The sequence below is a fragment of the Mixophyes fleayi genome, chromosome 3, assembly GCF_038048845.1.
Source record: "Mixophyes fleayi isolate aMixFle1 chromosome 3, aMixFle1.hap1, whole genome shotgun sequence".
NCBI classification, from domain to species: domain Eukaryota; kingdom Metazoa; phylum Chordata; class Amphibia; order Anura; family Limnodynastidae; genus Mixophyes; species Mixophyes fleayi.
In genome coordinates this window covers 310,799,647-310,820,358 of record NC_134404.1, presented here as the reverse complement: position 1 = coordinate 310,820,358, position 20,712 = coordinate 310,799,647, and the positions used below count along the sequence as shown (strand labels likewise).

At 36.8% G+C, this 20,712-nt stretch overlaps 1 long non-coding RNA gene across 1 annotated transcript; it reads right to left on the bottom strand.

The window, feature by feature from the left end:
* Window positions 1-9,562: 9,562 nt before the first annotated feature.
* Window positions 9,563-19,218, bottom strand: LOC142143014 (uncharacterized). The gene is made up of 3 exons (XR_012689464.1): window positions 18,699-19,218; window positions 13,233-13,284; window positions 9,563-11,415 (listed from the first exon to the last, which is right to left on the bottom strand). It is a non-coding gene; the product is annotated as an uncharacterized LOC142143014 (long non-coding RNA).
* Window positions 19,219-20,712: the final 1,494 nt, after the last annotated feature.

Here is a 20,712-nt window from a genome sequence, read left to right as displayed (position 1 = left end):
TCATACAGTAGGTTGTTTACTTTACAAAACAGTATGACCTCCCTCACCTTTTTTTTGTGTTTTGTACATCTCTCTCCTTTACAATGCATTTATGTGATATTTGAAGGAAAACAAGTCACACAAAGAGTGGTGTGTGGATATTTGTACCCCTGGCAATCCTTATGTAAACCACTGACCTCTGATTACATCTGCCCCAGGGGCGGATCTAGAAAAGTATCCTACCCGGGGTGATTTAGGGGGGGGCGATTAAGGCCCCGCCCCCTTTTTGACTTCAAGGCTGCCTGCGGCTGCACAATATGTGAAGGTCCGCTCGGCAGTGACAACGTGCTGCCCGGCTGCTCTGATTGTGTTTTAAACACAATCAGAGCAGCCGGGCAGCACACTGTCACTGCCGAGCGGACCTGCACATATTGTGCAGCCGCCGGCAGCAAGCCCCTGCTAGGGGGGGCGATCGCCCCCCCCCCCTGGATCCGCCACTGATCTGCCCTGAGGGTGACCCCTGCCTCTCCTTTCAATTTTTTCCCTTTTGTATCTATATAATATGGTGCGTTTTGTGGCTGTGGCTTTCCTGACCTATTGTTGAATTATATGCAGCCTGTCATGTCTATATGCAGCTAATATAGGGTCTGTCTGGGATTTATAATATGTAGGTTACTGCATACTTGCCTACTTTTGGCAAGTTGTATCCGGGAGAGGGGCGTGTCTAGAGGGTGGGAGGGGGCGGGGGCGGCCAAACGCTTAATTTTGCCCCCCAGACATTCCGGGAGAGTTGGCAAGTATGGGTTACTGTAGACTATTGCAACTGCATATTATGGGGTTAATTAACATGCTGTATTGCAATTAGTTTACATACATAATGAATATCTGCATAGTAATAACATACTTGCCTGCTTATCAAACTTCTATTCAGAGAGCTCCCGGAAGAGAAGTCATGTGACAGGATGTAGGAAGGTGCCTGTGACACCATTGCATCACCGTAGCTCCGCCCCCTGCTAGGAAATGCCCAAACTCACGCCATTTCATAGCGGGAGGCGTGGTGGTAATAAAGCAAAATTGCATAATTAGGCCCCGTCTCCATCACGTCTGAGAGGTTGCTTCTTCTTCTGGGAGGACTCCCTGAAATTCTGGGAGAGTAGGCAATAATGTATATAATAATAATAGCTGTGCTGCATGTATTCAGCTATCCAGTGCCTGACTATGCTTATTCTTGCATGCTCTGCTTGGGGGGGAGGGGCGACTCTTGATATCTATTAGCTTGTATGTTTGCTGTGCACTCTGCTCCCATTTATTTTTAGTTCTAGCAACAACTTTGCCCAAAGGCCCCTACACAGGTCACCATTATAAGCAGAAGTTGGTGATCTTTTGTTGAATTAACTTATCGTCATATTGACCCTTTTTTAAAGATTTTTTCCCCCTTGCTTGCCCAGGAGTGTCAGATATCTTCAGAAGAAGAATTGTCTCCTCTTCTAAACTCAGAAACAAGTAGGCTATTAAATGTGGCCCTTACCTCTGCCCCTTGCTGAAAGGGTTAATTCACTGTAGTATCTCGGACATCTGAACTTCGCAGATTTGGCTTTGATGAGAAATTTAGGGGAAAATGTATGTGCTTCAATAAACCAAATGTACTGTAAACAAAAGAAGTTTGTCAAATGACAGCAATATTTATTACATTCTTGCCCAATTTTAAAATCTCTCCTCTGGGAGATCCCACTGCGTCACCATGGCATTTCCTAGTGAGGGGCAGGGCTTGATGACATGAACCTCGTCATTAAGTCCCACCTCCACCAAGACCCAGGAGGATGCTTCCCCGAAATTCAACAATCTCCCAGAAATTCCGGTGGAGTAGGCAAGTATGATATAGTAACAATCTGCCTATTTAATGAAGAGATCAGCACATTGCACTTAGATGTAAGATTTGCACTGAACCACAGCAACCAATCAATAATTTATCTTTCTACTGCAAATAAGACAAAGCAAATGTCTAAAGATTGTTGTGGTTTAGTGTAAATTTTGCACCTAAGGGCGATGTCAGTACATGAGCCCTAGTATGTTCATGTATTATGTGCCCTTCTGTATGATTCTGAGAATTGAGCACTTATGATTAATGGGCCTAATTCATGTTCAGACGTAAGTCCGCATGCGTACCGTATCTTGTGTGAAATTGCTCCGAAATGGAGTTTAGGCCAATGAACGCAATTACATGCAATTCATGAATGAAAATGTCTGCAAATGACACTTTGCGACTGTGTACGACTTTATGGGTTGAGCCAACCTAGGCGATGTATAGTAAGTGCTTACCGAGGGCGTTCAGACACAGATGCGGCCAGTCCAAGTCCTGTGGTTCTCATAAGAAAGTCTGGTTTCATCCGTATCTTTTGCTCCAGCTACAGGACAGGTGTAAGTGACAACTGATCGTGATGACTGACACAGCATAGTATTTATTTTAAAAACTACACATCTTGATTTATGTATTTAATGTAAAATAAAATATATATATATTTTTTTAACAATCCATATTTTTATTAATGATTATATTAATGATTATACTGTTTAGAGTTGTTCATTTATCTTATAATCTTTCTATTAAGCGTTCTGATGTTGACCTTTTATTGCACATACGCTTGTGCATATACTGCAGTTTGTTTTGTCTGTCTACATACGTCAAGTAACGTTTAGGGAGAGTGTGCTAACACCCAGATTCGAATCGAAACGCATTTTGAGATAAGCATTGATTTGAGTACGCTCAAGTTCCGTGCTCTTCTTTAAAATGCAAGTTGCGTTCAGACTTGAATCAGGCCCAATGTGATCAAACTAAACATCCCTGTAATTGACCATATACAACAATAATCACTGTAAGTGTAATGAGCTGTACAATATATGATAATACAGTGTCAGACATAGAATTGTCGCATTCAGAGTAACAGTTGTATGTAAAATGCACCAGTGTTTGCTCAACTAAATACAATTTAGCAAATCAAGTCATAATTTATGTTGATGGTTTTTAATATACTTGGTGCCTGGATGTGTGTTTAGTGGAATGAATATAATTTTATATATATACATATATATATATATATATATATATATATATATATATATATATATATATATATATACAATTATATGTAGTATAATTGTAAATAATTAGAGAGCTGGATGTAAAAAGTAAAAATGAGAAGACATACACAGAAATAAAGCATATATACCGGGGAGTGCTTTAAAAGACTTGCATAAACTAATGAATATGAAATATGTGAAAAGATAGGCAGATAAAATGTAGTAAGACTGGAGCAAAAAGTAAAGTTATTTTCAGGAGTGGAACTATCTGGTTTGCAAGTGATGCTTTTGCACTAATGGGGATTTATTTTATTCACTTTCCCGTCCCCAAACCTTTGAGGGGGGAAAAGGGTAGACACGGAGAGGAGGGGAGCATTAGTGAGCATGCTTAGTATTCATTCACATTAGATAGAACATCTGATATAGCAATCAGATAACTAAAAATGTTCCCAGTAGGAGATATATTCCCGAATCAGATGGTTTTCCTTAGACTGTTGCAAACTTTAGGGATAATCTAATATTCTTCAATGAAGTTCACCAACTACACCAAAGACACAGTGTTGTTTCACAAGCAGCAAGTGTCACCCAGGTATCGGGAGCACCCACGCCTTGTCTCTGATTCTTCTTTCTCCTTCCTCCTATGGGGGACTCTAGTGACATTGGGGTACAGATGTTGGATCGAGGAGCTCTGGCACTTGAAATAATTATTCTGATAGACAAGCTCCTGCCTCTCTCTACCTCTACAGGCCATCAGTAGCCCCAGTTTAGATTAAGTGTTTGCAGGTGCTGGCACAATTTTTAAGGCTGTCTAGACCAGTGTTTCTTAAACCTGGTCCTCATGACCCCTAACAGTGCATGTTTTCTGGATCTCCTTGCTTTAGCGCAGGTGTATTTATTACTAACACATTGTAACAGATCCACAGGTGGTACAAATTATTTTCCTTGTCACTTGGAAAACATGCACTGTTAAGGACTGGGTTTGAGAAACACTGGTCTAGACAACACCTATTGTTTCATTAAATTATTACTTTATTAACTTATTATTTTATTTAGTAATGGCACCGGGAGTTTTCTCCATCATCAAGAGCCGCATCAGGAGCAGACTGCTTACAACATAAGATTACCTCCAGACAAGGGAGAGCTGACAAATTTCAGCCCAGGGGCAAGACTCGACTCAGCAGCCTATTTTAAAGGAAGTAAAATGCAGGTGGCCCAGTGTCCCAGCCCAAGGTAGCCCAATATGGGTCCAGCCCCCCTGCTCCCCAGCTCAACCTGCCCCTGTCTCCAGAGGAGACCCGGTCACTACCGCCATAGGCAGTGACTGGGAATCCCTGTGCCATACACAGAGGTACCAGCCTCAGGTAAGGCTTTCCTTTTATTGGAGGGGCGATCACAATTACTAATTATTGTGGTCAGACATGGTCTGGAAGAGACCACAATCAGCGGGGGCTGCTACAACGGTCGCCCCACATAGCACTGAGGGAAACATAAGGGATTGTCTGTTGGATGGAAGACTCCATTATAGTGATACACTATGCATTAGATAAAAAATGTTGCTGCTGGAAGGGAATTGTTCAGACATTGTGCTAAAGTCTGCCACCCTTAGATACACTGCCATTAACATGCACATATCAATAGTGAATATGGTAAATAGAAAGTATTAACAATTTGGGGCTGATGCAGAGTTGATGAGATGAATTTAAATGAGATTAAATTAAAAATAGCACAGAAAAATAAAGTTTTTCCTCCCATACACATCTCAAGATGTGTCTCAATACCATGCGCCTGGTTGACAAGTCCTCATCATCAGTGCGTGTTTTCACTGGCCACATGTATATGTGTGTTTCTGCAGTTCTACAGGAGCCACATTCGCATAAACATGTCTTCACTGTACTGAGCCAGCGCCTTTTCCTTCCCGTGTCTCCCGCCTCTCCGGGCGCCTGCAGGTGTATGTACCACAGGCTTATATGCGTGTGCACACTTTTTCGCCAGAAAATGAGCACACCCGTAACTTCCAGAATGACCAACATCAGCATCGGCGTATATGTGTATGCTCAGCTTTCTGAGCATACACAGAGCGATTTCACGCAATACTCAAATTGCTTCCACCCCCTCTGTATCAGCCCTTTATTTATGTATTTACAAGCCAGGTAGAAAACGCTGCTTCATTTTTAGTGGCAATGAAATTAGCTTTCTTTTAAAATAAATTATTTATATTTTGCTTTCCTACAAAACCTACAGGCTTAGAAGAGCTTGGCTTATTGTAGTCACGCTTCTGGGTGTTGCTATAGGCATGCATAGCTATATACCTTTAAACATCTGCCAATTCATGAAATGATGGTTTGAGTTTGTCACTGCTAACATGAGATCTATCTTGTATTTTCCATATATTAATTCACTAATCATATTCCTTTTATAATGTTCTGCAATTGTGTGCTGTTAAGGGCTGTCAGGAGTGAATTGATGCTTGATTTATGCAGAATAATAGTACAATCTCTTAACATGAAGCACAGAACTTGAATAACTCCTTTTTTAAAGTTTAAGTGAAATATGTTTATTTTATACAATCCTCTGCTGCATGCAAATGGTTGTTGTATTGTTTGATGAAGCGAGTAAAGCGGGTTAAGTACTGAATTGTTTTAGGTTTTCAACTACTGCAGTATTAAAAGATCCTAATACTTTTTTATGTACCACTTATGTGCCAGTTATTAATGTGAATGGATTATATATGCAGCCAGAACAATGTGGTTTGAGTGCATAGCAGTGGTGGAAGTGGGGGTGTATATGGTGGTATGCCATAGCGCCACTTCTCCTACTGCCTTCATTGAAAACTATCAAATAATATTCACTTATATTCCCATTACACTTTTCATACCACCACTTCTAATTGTCCCCTTCGACCACTGCTGCATATTATTGTGCTTACGCATTTTTTTTGAAGGTCTAATATGGTTTTGGGGTTGGCATTTTGTGTGCAAACAGATAAATACACTTGTATAAATAATAATAATAATAATAATAATAATAATAATAATTGTACAAAATAATATGAAAACAGGAATAATAATTTAAGTATTATCACATTCATCATATTTTGGCAAAGAGAAGATCATGATGGCCCACACTAAATGACTTAGTGGACCATGTTTTAGATGCTAATCCATAGATCAAGAACTCCTGTAGAGAAAGAGTAAAGTTAATGATTTGAAAGAAGCTGAAGACTGAAGGTTGATAGACAGAAATGGTAGAATAAACGAGAGGAAGAGACTAAAGGGCAGAGAACAGATAATAAATGTTTTTGGAGACACATAGAGATATTTTAAAAAGAAGATAAATGAGATGAAAATAAGGAAGGAGGAAGTGTATAATATGCAAAAATGTTATGAAGAGATTAATTACTGTCATCTGAGCAAGAGATAACTGAAGAAAGAAGATTGAAGAGAAGATTTTGGTGAAGGCACATAATTGAATTCAGGGAAATACATATATATTTGAAAGTGAACTTAGTTAAAAGGGGTGTCAACTTCTTGTTGTTTCCTTGTAGGTAAATAATGCCCCCTGTGTAGTGCTTTGGTGGGAGCCCTCCAATTTTTGCCACTGAAGACAGCTTGGACTGTATGAGACTATTGAGATTCTAGTAATTCTAGTCTGCTGTTGTGTAAGGTGAGATGTGAAGCACCTGGTTAACATGGCCATAGCTTCTGTCCAATCAGGTTCCACATTCACTACACTTTCCCAGCTCAGGTTTGGTAGCCACACTCATGAACCCTGCTTCTTCTTCTCTCTCTGTCCATTGTGATCAGCAGGGGCGGATTGGGAACTTAAAGTGACCCTGGAAAAAATTATTGAAGTGGCCTCATGTCGGCGGGACCAAAATAACTGTAGGTGGGGTCAACACAAAAGTAGGCGGGATTTAGAACTACAGGAATTTGGTTGTAGTAACATTTAGGAAAACCTATATGTGACGACTTTACACACAGTGGGTCATCTCTAACGCCATGCAGGGCAAATGTATAGTATACTATAGGCAGCCCCCTCTTAGTATAGTATAGTTTAGGTAGCCCCCTTAGTATAGTATAGTATAGTATAGGCAGCCCCCCTTAGTATAGTATAGTATAGGCAGCCCCCCCTTAGTATAGTATAGTATAGGTAGTCCCCCTTAGTATAATATAGGCAGCCCCCCTTAGTATAGCATAGTATACTAAGCCCCCCTCACTTACCTTCAGTTGCTCTGAGCAGCGTCTCTTCTCACATCAGGTAGACAGGAAGTGAAGTCAGACTTCCTGTCTGCCGAACAGCACCGTGGGAGCCTAGCAATTGGCTGCCTGTTGCTGCCCACTGAACACCAATATTTTAGATTGCTTTCCTGTACGTGCCTCCCCCCGCCGCATCCAAACGCGCCCCCCGGAAAAATCTGAGGTGGCCTCCAGGTGGCCTCATTAGGCCATCGGCCTACCGGGAAACTTCCCTGTAAGGTCTATGGCCAATCCGCCCCTGGTGATCAGGTAATAATGGGGCGCCAATTCAATGAGCAGCTCCAAATGTCAACATATTATTAAAAAAGTGGGAAATATTGATGCAACTTATTTGTAAGCAGAAAATGTATATTACCTACAGTAAATCTAGCAGCTGACAATCGTTTAACTCTTTCTGTGTCAAGACTGATTGCTGTGTTTTGACTGACAAGACCATTTGGTACATTGTAGTTGAAGTCAGTGGGTAAATAAACTTCACAGTTTTCAGTACAGTATATTCTATATGATTACAGTGTGTTGGTCTCAGGTGTGAAGGGTATAGAGCTGACTGCACTGATGGTCTGCTAGCAGGGGATGTGTCCTGTAAACTCACAGAGTCGTTTCCGTTGCTAGTAGGGAAATAATGAATAATGAGGACCAAAATGAGGCACCTCCTACGGGGCCAGGAGAAGCTATAGACAGAGTTTAAAGAACTGTTTGCATCAGAGCAGTTAAGAGACTCCACCCTAGTGAAAGCCAGAGAAAATGTGAAAGTCATTAATGGGGATCCAGTAGAACCTGATGACAGGCTTGCATGCCCACAAATGGCCATTCATAATGAGCTTCTGCACCTAATGTCAAAAAAGGGCTAAGGATGTTATAGAACAACTAGTAGTTCCCCGCTCATCTAGGAGAACCATGTTATACCTAGCTCATGGTCACATCACAGAAGGACACTTAGGAGCATAAATAAACCACTGAAAGGATCTTACAGTGGTTCTTTTGGCCAGGGGTGCATAAAAAGTTATCCGATTATTGATTTTCCTGTCCCAAATGTCAATATCATGTTCCCAGACCCCATTTCAGGAGCCCACTAGTGTCCATGCCTATTATAGAGGTCCTGTTTGATAGGATAGCCATGGAGCTTGTTGGGCCCCCCACTATTCAGAAGCAATCCCCTTGAGCAATATTTCAACCAAGACTATAGCTAGAGAATTGGTGCATGTTTTCAGCCGGGTAGGAATACCCCAAGAAATTCTGACTGACCAAGGCACCTCCTTCATGTCTAGAATCATGAAAGAAATGTGTAAATTGCTTAAAATCACTCACCTCTTTACATCAGTTTATCGTCCCCAGACTGATGGTTTGGTGGAAAGATTCAACAAAACCTTAAAAACCATGTTTAAAAAAGTTGCAGACAGAGGTGAGAAGAACTGGGACTATTTGTTGTTATATTTGTTACTGGTCATTAGAGAAGTTCCTCAGTCCTCTACAGGGTTCTCTCCATTTGATCTATTATATGGGAGACATCCTAGAGGATTGCTGAATGTGGCAAAAAAAAAAAAACATGGGAAGGGCAACCCATTCCATAGAAAAGTGTTATTGAACATGTGTCTCAGATGCTGAATTCAGTCTCCAAATTCGCCATGGAAATTGTAGTCATTGGCTTGTCTGTAGGCATCATTTATCTTTATCAGAGCTTTTTTTTGTGATAACACAGCACACATACATCCTCATCATCATTGTCACGATCCAGCACTCACCTGAGACTTCAGGACAAAAATAATCGCCTGGTCTTTTTAAAACTGATTCAAAGTGTCCCTGTCTATCCCACACTGACTTTTGCCTTACTAATTATGTCATTGCTGAGGTTTTTTCTGAAGAGCTGATATGCATATTCTGGTAGCCTTCAGTTCCCCCTTCATCTTGTCACAACTTGCCTGATCCACACTCCTGTGTTGCTGATTTTCTCTCCCTCTGTGTAGAATACATTAGACTCCGTACCTTTGGTCGGCCAGCGCCAATCTAGGTGAACACAAGGAATCCTACCTCTGAAATTGTTACACATCTAAACTAACTTATTTTAATCAGAGTTATCAGGAACCAAAAGATCTCCCCTGACCCAGAGTTATCATAAACCAAATGATCTCCTCTGTTTCAGCAATGTAGCCTTGAAATACCAAGTCTGATACTTGACTTCGTAAGAACACAGAGACATGAACTTATTAATCATAATATTTAATATGGAAAATAAATTCACAATGCTTAAGGTGAAAAACAATTAACAAAAGTTAGATATAATTATATAATACAATAGTTTCTTGCAAAATAAAAAGGATTAAATACAGAAAAATTATAGACTCGTGAATGATCAGATTTCTGTTTGCTAGGAGAGCAGGAATTGAATGGAACACTAATAAGTGTTAATAAGAAATTGACTCCCAAATGTGAACAAAAACTGTTATATTTACAGGACATTTAAAACATGCTTCAGGTGCCCACAGCCCCCTTCTTGTGTCCTTATTTCCCTTCATTCTTACTTATCCCAGCTGCATAGCCTCCTGTCACCCTTTTGAAATGCCATGCGATATAACAGAACCACAAAGTGTTTTGGGATATTATTGATATTGATGTAGCCTTGAGATGTTCCAAGTGGTTTCAGTTTTTTTACGACCCATGCCATAAATTGGTATTGGTCACTCATCTGTAGCTACACCTCTGGATTTCTATATCCATAGAGCAGAAGAATTTAGAAACAATCAAAGAGATATCAAAAGGTACAAGAATACAATAAAGCATAATAACACACACATGACTACAATAATGCATGATTTAAGAATGAGTCATGTGCCTGCAATTATCACTAGCACAGATAAAGGTACAAGTACTATGCATGTGAGTAAATAAACAGAATGAGATTAACGGAGATCAAATAGACATGAGACATAGAGTAGAGAGGACACTGCCCCTGAGTGCTTACATTCTAGAGTATATGCATAGAACCAAATGGTGTGAAGCATCCTGGACGATGGCTCACCAAAAAAACACCCTTTAAAATGACGGGCTGCTACCCTTTTGCTTTTTGTCTTTGTATCATTATATTAAAGATATGTTTTCTTATTTTTAAGAAAAAGTTAGGCAACATTATTTACTAATAATTTACACTAAACCATATCAGCAAATAATTAAATGTTCTCTGTCTATAGCCACTTACACAATGAAAGCAAATATCTGGTTGATTGATGGTTTAGTTGAAATTTACACCATTGAACAATGTCAGTAAATAACTTTGTTTACTAAAATTGATAGCAAATAACCCTCAATGTATTAGTGTGTAGTCCATTTAACATGAAAAGCCTACCAGTCCCCCACTTAACCATTTCACCATGTAGTAAACCTCTTTCAGCCTCCATCTCTCCCTCTTTTGCTTCTTGTCCTCAAATCCCCTTACATTGGCCTACCCCCATGTGTCAATTGTTTGTATGCCCCTTTCACTTTAGATTGTAAACTCTAGTGAGCAGGGCCCTCTTCACCTCTGTTCTCATTACCTATAACTTTTTTTTCCAGGCTATCAGTAGCTGTGTTGTGAGTTGTAATCAGGGGCACCGAGAGGGGGCAGAGGCGAGTACAAATTACCGGGGCCCATATCTGTGTTGTGTACTGTGTTAATTATTTGCCTTATTTCATGTACCTATACATGTTCCAAACAGGACCCAACATTCCAGGATCCAGACAAGAATCCAGTACCAGGTTGTGAAACTGCAATAACAGGTAGATGAGAGCAACACAAATTTCATACATTATGTGGGGAATTCAAATGCACCGCTCACATTGCCGGCAATTACGGTAGAAATTTCCACTCAGCCAGGGGCAGCCAAACCCATGTTAGCCACACCACATCACTATGTGACCATGCCCCCTTCAATGGCGCCATGCAGCAGCTGCACACATCCCTTCTTCTACTATGTTTGGAGGGTGGGGGCAGAAAATTGCTGTACAAGAGTCCCAAATTCCTCTTGGCGGACCTGGTTGTAATCTTATTTGTTTACTGTATTGTACTGTTATACCATGTACTGTTTTGTTGTTTGCATCCTGTACGGGGCTGCAGACCTCATGTGGCGCCCTATAAATAAAGATTAATAATAATAATAATAATAATAATAGCATGCATTAAAACACACACAGGAAGGAATGATACCTAAAACAATAGATATTTTTTTTATAAATATATAAATACATAAATAAATAACAGCCAGCTGCTAGATGTTTAGAATAGAATATATATACATGTATACATACATAAAAATATATATAGTTATATTTGATAAAATAAAATTATATCAGTATGGGATAAAAGTCTTTCTCTTTGTTTGAAATCTTTTCAGAAAAGAACAAACAACTCATAAACACCAATCAATAAAAATAAAAAGTGTTGTGCAATGGAATGCTCACAGCAACAAAACCTCTTAAAGCAGCAGGCCCATTAAAATGTGTTTTGCTTTCTTTTTTAAATGCCTGTGGCAGACTTTAAGAAGGATGATGGTATTTACCATTTTTCCTTGGGTTTTTTTTCTTCAGGCTGCTATTAATGATTTATGATGCTGGACTACAATGGCAACCACAGTCACATGACACATAATGTAGTGAGGAAAAAGAATTTAGAAAGCCCTTGGGAGCTCTGTATGGATTGTGACAACCTCCTTCTACCCATTCTGCCATCACATGACATGAAGAGAGCTGTGAGCCCATGGGGTAGATTAACTAAAGCTTCTAAAAAAGAAAAGTGGAGGTGTTACCCATAGCCACCAACCAGAGTCTCACTATCATTTATCTTGTACATTCTAGAGAATGACAACTAGAATGTGATTGTTTGCTATGGGCAATACACCCACTTTTCTTTTTTAGAAGCTTAGTAGATCTACCTTGTGTCTGCTGACTGTGTCTGTGTCTGGCAGCCATTTTTCTTTGTCAAGATGAGAGCTTTTGAAAAGGAGACAACGATTTGAAGGAGGATGGCTAAGAAAAATGTCAGATGAAAGAATTGCAATAAGAGATTGATGCTGGCAGTAATCTCACTTCCCTCCGACAGTCCTTAGTAGTCTCCCTTTCTGCACTGTGTTAATACAATTTCTGTACAAAAAAATACAGTGTTATAATATACAATAATGGAAACAGAATGATATTATAGGTGTGGAAGGTGTCTTTTATATTTGTTTCTGTGTGAAGGGATTTCTTGTTTATAGTGAAATAACAGAGTTGACCTAGAGTATCCCGTTTTATTAAATTAAATCTCTATGGGAAATTATATAGACATGCTCACTTAAAAGTCTTGTCTCTTTTATGCAAGACTATGCACACATAATTGTGGTACTCTTTGTAAATATATTTTGCACCACCTATAAAATATTGTTTATTTTAGGCCTTGTACTTTAAAATTTATGTGAAGAACTATGGAGATCAGCAGTTAGTTAATACATGGGAAATTCATTATTGATCTGTATTACATATATTATATTTCTCAATATAAATAAGTTCATAGTACTTCAAACATTTTTTATTACAAATTGCAGAAGAAGCTTCTGGGAAAGCTTGCTTTAATAATTAAGTATCCATCAATGTTCCCATTGTGCTTATTTTATTTATTTGAACAACCTCAACTCTGATTTATTTTGCTTAGTTGCCTCTCTCGATTCTGCATTTAGAATACAGTGACAATTCCAGGATTCTCCCTTTGACATCATTACATTTCTAGGATACAATAAGTGTGTGAGCCATTCTATAAACCAGATAGGACATCAATGCCTGCCATAGAACACAGGCAAACAATGAGCAATTCAGTTGTATAATCCTATTGAAAATATGGTTTACAAGACAAAGCATAATATACAAATCATAAAACCATGATATGAATAAAATAATGATAAGTTAAAGAAAACATACCTTTTAATGTTTGTTTGACAAGGTTCTCACACAAAAGCAGTTTTCTCCATTGCTAATAAAGACAACAACATGTAAGCATGAAATATACATAAAAGAAATGTATGCAAACAATGATCACAAACTGACATAGATGAGATAATAATGCCTATTGTTAGTTCCATTGATGTCTCTTATTAATTGGTTGCAAACAATAGGAATACGTTAATGGGGAGAACCTGTGATCAAAGCTGCTTTGCCTTTAGCTGCAATAAAAGAGAACATTCAGTTTGTGATAGAGCATCTCTCGGACTTCTTCCTGGCAGAGTGTGATCATATCTGAAGATTTCTGTTCCGCTCCATCAAGCCTGGAAATTAGCTTGTAGATCATAGTCACATCTGTCTAACAGTCAATAACAATCACCCCAGGTAATCTTTCCCAATGTCTTCGCCAGATGCATTTCATTGACCCTTTTCTCGCAATACATTTTTGCTCTGATCCTAAAAATGTACTCTTTTAACCTCTTCCTTGACTTCCAACTTTTGTAAGGATGGCTAATTTGTAAATTCACAAAATGATCAATTTGTTCACAATTCCCACTCAGTGATGTATATATTATATATATATATATATATATATATATATATATATATATATATTTATACGGATAAATATATATATATATATACATTTTATTTCATGTATATTTCACAAATACGTTGCAATAATTAGTAAAAATGCTCAAGTGCTAATTTTATTCTTTCAATTTACTAAACCAGGATTAGTCAAATAAAAATTGCAACATACGATGATGTGTGTGTATATATATATATATATATATATATATATATATATATATATATATGTAGATATGATATATATTATTCATACACAAACAAATAAATAAAAAATGCTCAGGCACTTGCAGGATACTGTAAAGTAAGTCCTGGGTACAAATGACTGTATTCAATATACTTGTATTAAACAAATGAGAAGGGTCTTCACACTACAATGCATTTTAGGATATTATTTCTGAATGCCAAGTAGTTATTTTGGCATTGGGTGATCAGCCATACAATTTTAGTGAACAATATAGTATATATATAATGCCATATGGATTTTAAGACTTTTACATAGATTACAAAAAAGCAGACATTAAACAATTAATATTATCCATTTCAAAGCTCCTGCATCCAATATTACTCATTAGAAAAAATGTTGTGTGGTCATTAGAGCTACTATTTGTCTGTTCCTGACCAATATAACTATAACATGTTGTAGACCGTTGTGTTAGAGCAATTAAATCTTGTAATTTAGAGTTAGATGAATGCAAAAATGAGTGTGTTGCCTTTCATCAGTCTCCACATAATTCTTCTAAATAACCAACAGACGATTAATAGGACAAATGGTGGATGAATGAACAAGGGAAAATTAAGTCTATCTGCACTAATTCTATTCATAGAAAAATAAAATCAGTATTGATGGAAAATTGAGGAAAGTAATTCTGGGACATCCAGATTGTGCCTGATTACAAATAATAAACAGGTACATTGAAAATATAATTGCTACAAAAGAAGGTATTTTATATTATATCTATATAAATGTAATGATGTCGTGTTTGTGCAGTAGGGAATTTAGATTGTAAGCTCCAATGGGCAGGGGATGATGTGAATGATTACATAGTGTTTGTACATCTTTATTTTACATTTTTACTTATCACAATTATATTGTATACCACCATCTTTTGAACACTAATTTTAGACTGCAAAACTTGTCTACTGCAGGAAACAGTCTATTTACAAATGAATTATAAATAGACAGCTGCTCATTTCATGTCACCCTATATATAACATCACTTCCACTAAAATCCAAGTTTGGTAGATGGTGGTTTAAACAGAGACTATACTGCCTTTAATAATAATAATGAGAGTTTCCAAATCGCTCTTAAAAAAAAATATCGCTATAACACCTTTCCTAACTCGAACCATCATGTCCCTGCAGCAATCTATAAAGAGGGGCACGTTAGTTACTCTAATAGCCGCTTTCATTCCCGGACTAAGGGCTCAGACAAAGCCGCAGCAAGAAATAACTGCAGAGATGACATAGATTTTATTAGGGTGTCTTAAAAACATTATTATTTAGCTCCTCTTAAAAATTCATAGAAAACCAGAGATCTAACTAAGACAAGATTTGCCCAATCTAATTGTGATTGCTTCATCTGGCAGGAGGCTTATTAAATACTCCTATTTGTTCTCCAAGTGTATTTGAAGGTGCACCCCTGTGCCAACGTTTCTGGGCTGTTACCAGAAAATTTGCATGGTGGAAACAGTATAATTGTCACATCAAAGACCAAACTAACTCCACATAACCTTCACTAAATTTTTCTGTTTCTCATCTAAAATACTGTGTCATTTAGTCTCATTTGTGTCTTAATTTAATCTTGAGGGATTGGGTATGAATTGTATACAATGGAAATTTCGGCTGTTATCCTGTTGACGTGAAAATAACGGCAGGATAAATGCCGACACTTCCATTCTGGTGACAGCTTGAACAGGTCTTTAGTGTGATTGACGATATTCACAATGCTGACAAGATAACTGACAACATTTCCATTGTCTACAATATAACTACACCCCATCTTGAGAATGGGGGGACAGCTGGACTGTCTTTATCTGTTCCTTTAACGTTTTTACATAGGCCATAGCGGGTCTAGTAATTGTCTTCTCAGAATTACAGCAGGATAGTGCAAAGTAAATCCCATTATAAGTGTAAAGGCAAACTCATATCTGAGGTGGAGAATCAAAGTGCTTTTATGGAGAACAAAGTACGCACTGCTGCAAACGCAGGGTTCCCCACTGTGAATGTGTTCTCTTCTCCCCTTTCACCTTCACCCCATATTTTATATAATGTTGTCCAGCAAAATTAAATCTCATTTCTATACTGTTGTGTAAAACTAGGTGTTCATCACCTAACATAGAACGCTCATGCTCTGCCTAGCTCCTCCCATTAGACAAAGTCACAGTTATTCTTGGCCCACTAATCCATATGCTTCCCAGTAAAACCAGCCACATTAATACAAAAGTTGGCGCATTATTTCTTTATTATTTACTCTGTAGTTTTGCCCTTTTGTGGGGCGTAAATGACCTTTGCTGTGATTGTTGGCTGTTGACTCGACCATCGAACAACCAGCCACAAACTTGTTTGTTCATTTATTTGATCTGCGGAATGCTGAAGACCACATTTCAGAATAAACCGTGTACTCTGGCCCCTGTGAACTAGCATTACAAGCAATTAAAAATAAAATAATAGAAATGATAAATAAATTAGATTGGCAACCTATAGATTAAATGCAAGTTGATCTATATATACTGTGTGTATATATAAATAAATAAATATATATATATATATATATATATATATATATATATATACATAAATTTATTTTTATATATATATATATATATATATATATATATATATATATTATTGTGATGCTTTTAAATGTTGTTTTAATGTCGGTTTTCACACTGTAAAATAAATCTAAGATGCATTTAATGTTTAATGTCATTTTATTTAAACATTAACCATCAGGCATACTTTAGACCTCCATATTCAAAGCATTTTCCAAAATAATTCCTGCTGCCTTAATTGCTTAATTAAGTGTTAATTAGAGTAGCATGCAAAGACTTTGTGCTTGAGGCCAGGATTTGGGAAAGTGTTCCCCACTACAAGAAAGGCATAGCTAAAATACAGTATACACGGCTTAAGATAAAAGGAAACGTCTGGAATTGCATGTGTCATTTTCACCTGCTAGGAGAGACACATATTTTCCCTATTGATTTATCCCCTGCTGAGTCTCAGAATAAAGCTAGCCACACATATTGCAATCTAATCTTTCAATCGAATAGTTTATTATTGCATTCTTAAAAAAAAAAAAAAACACATGTATGGATGACAATCAATGCAATTTGACCAAATAAGTCTCTAATCTGATCATCTTTGCTATAGGTTTTCTGCATCACTATCTATTTAGAATTTCTTACTGACATTTTCAGATCAAAATTCGTGTTTGGAAATCATTCATTTTTTTAAGTGATCTGATTAAAAACAAATTGCTAACGATCAATTTAAATGTGTTCTCATTAATTGATGTGATTGTACAGAAATGCAACTGTTCATTCGGAAACAATACATATGTGATTATCAGCGTAGAATTTCCTGAAAACACAAAATGCTATATATATTTTAATTCAAATATTAAATAATGTAATATATAATATATACTTACATACATTTGTTATTTCCATTCTTTTTTTTCCCCCAAAAAATACTTACATGCAAAAACCTCCCCTTCCATGTCTTATGTATTTATATATTTGCATATTTCTATTGCTTACAAGAAGAAACAAGAATCATATTAACATAAAAGAGCTTACAGCGCAAGTCCACAACCAGAAAACAAAGAAACTTACAATGAACACTGTGGATACAACACATTTTAATGTAGGCAAGAACAAAGTTTTATATCATGTGACTTGCATGTAATATATGTAAAGAGTTGACTTAAAATGGATAAAAAGAAAATTGCCGTATAAAATAAACAATTCTATTACACTGTTCATTACTGAACAAATAATTTGTTGTCTAAACGTAATTGTTCTTGCTCCTCTCTAGGCAATATTAATCCACTGAATGTTTTACACTTTATATCCATATACAATTATAAATAGATATACAATTATGTTTGTCTCCTACTAAAATCCCTTCCCTGTAGTCTGCCCACAATATATGATATTTAAGCATAAGACTTAAATATCTTTCAGTACTGTGTGTGTAATAACATAAGAACTGTGTTTGTAATCAGCCTTTACAATACATTAATCTTTCCTCATCTTGTGTAACATCTCTACATTGTTTTAGATTATATATATTATATTTTTGTCACATACATACATTGAAGTGCAATTTAGCTAATTTTAACACTATATATAGATCGATAGATATATATATATATATATATATATATATATATATATATATATACATATACATATTTTTTTGTCACATAAATACATTGAAGTGCAATTTAGGTCATTTTAACTATATATATATATATATATATATATATATATATATATATATACATATATATATGTATGTAAATATATATATATATATTTATTTACATATATATATATGTCTATATATATATGTATATATATATATATATATAAATATATATATATATATATATATATATATATATATATATATATATAAAAAAAATATATATATATATATATATATGTATATATATATATATATATATATATATATACATATATATGTATATATATATATACATATATATATATATATATATATATATGTATATATATATATACATATATATATATATATATATATATATATATATATAAATATATATATAATTTTTTTTACAGCAAATTTAAAGGTGTAACTCTTACCAGGTCATCTTGGGAACAGTTTGTTTAAAACTCTAAGTGTAAATGGTTTGATGTTCACGCCAGCAACAGGAAATATATCACATAAATCACCAGATATACAGTAGGTGAAAACCATAGAATACAGCTGATTACATTATTCTTTGCTCGTGAAGAAGTTCATCTCTTCAACAGTCAGAACAAGATGTTTGGTGAGGTTGTGGATCCAGTGTTTGTATATTCAGTAGAAGGTTGTGCTGGATGCTGCATAGCTGCTATGTCCATGCTTATACATATTTCCTGTAGAATCCATCACTGCATATTAAAGGTACCCCATGCTGTTATCACATTGGTGTCTCATCCTTCCTCTGTTTTCTTTTCTCTTTCCCGCCTAAGCCTCTCTCTCCCAGCGCTGCTCAGTGAACGCCTACTGTTCCCCACAGTCGGTGTGCAGAGTGAATCACAATCAGCATACAGTCCCTCTGCCTCATTGTTTTCTAAAGGCTGCTACCTGCATCTCCCATTAGAAATATTTCTCAGTGATCCTGAGGCCAACCCACACTCTGCACTCTGCTGGCATACTGTAGGGGGGTTATTACTCATTAATCACCATACTGGCTAGACCACATGTCCGAAATGCTGGTATTGTGACTGCCTGTAAAATTATAAACATAAAAGACAGCATGTGAGGTTTTTACCAATGACACAGAAATGTAAAACACAAAGGCAGATTATCTCTAGGGGTACACAGCGATAATGACACAGAAGCAAGTGAATAATAGGGTATATATGAATATACTTGTATGTTATACCATGGAATTTGTGGTCAGTGAGACTTGCCTAATCCTTTATTTTACAAAATTGAATTGAACAGAATGTAAGATCCAATTAGACAATGTACTTTTCTCTTTGCAGTTTTATTAGCAGCTTCAAGTCATACAATTATTGAGACCTCAGCATAAGGAATACATCTCCCTGGCTGTGGCAAACACTGTGTCACTTCTTTACTGTTTATTCTTAGCGACTGTACGGGATGGAGCACAGGTAGGGCCGCCAAGATGAATGTCGGGCCCCAGCACAGCAACTTCTTAGGGCCCCCTAATGATGAGCTGCAGAGGATGTGCTGGATCACTACGTGCTACATATTAGTACAGGATTTGTCAACCTGATTTGTTGACGTGTATGTTTTGTTAACATTTAATATTTGTTATTTTTCATATTTGTTCTTCCTCTTTGGTAATCCAAAGGTTGAAAAAAGAAAAAACCAAGTTACATGGCAAATACTTGTTCCTTGTGAATGGCAGACTGGGAGTCTGTACGCTGTCGAAGTCAGCAAATTAGATTAAGTCATTTCAATTAAAATCGAGCAAACTTGGTTGTCTTTGTCTGAAAAGATGAGTATGGCACGCTACGGCGAGGAAGGGCGTGCCCAGCCGCAACACGTTGCAACAACAGCATTTACGCTTTTACATACATTCGCACAAACACGCACATTTGTAAAATAGTACACATTAATCGTAGTTGCAACACATACTTATTTATGTCAAAATATAGTAGTGTTTATGTGTAATATTATAAGTTATATGCATATTAGTGATACATATGGTTCAGGTTAAAAGAAATGTGTCATGTCTAATATCATATTAATCCCCTTTACATCAGCAGCTGTTTGGTGCATTCGGCGAAGAGATCGCACATTGCATACTCTAATTATTCATGTTAGGGAATAAACCTTTAATATGATATTAACTGTCAAATGCTAATGGACTGATTGTAATTGGAGTGTGGCGGGAAGAACAGAGCAGTTTGGCGGGAAGAACAGAGCTCATCCCCTGGAGAGACCCCCACCTTTGGATTCCTTAGATTGAAGCAAGCTACACCATCTGCATTGTTTACTGTATCTCTGTGTGCATATAAGCAGTAGCTCTCATGTAGTGTTTAGTCACCTTGACCACAGACTTCAGGATTGAAAGACTGTTCACTGGATCCAGAGCGCCTGCGATAAGTAACGGCTGTACTTATTATTATTTCGCTTGAA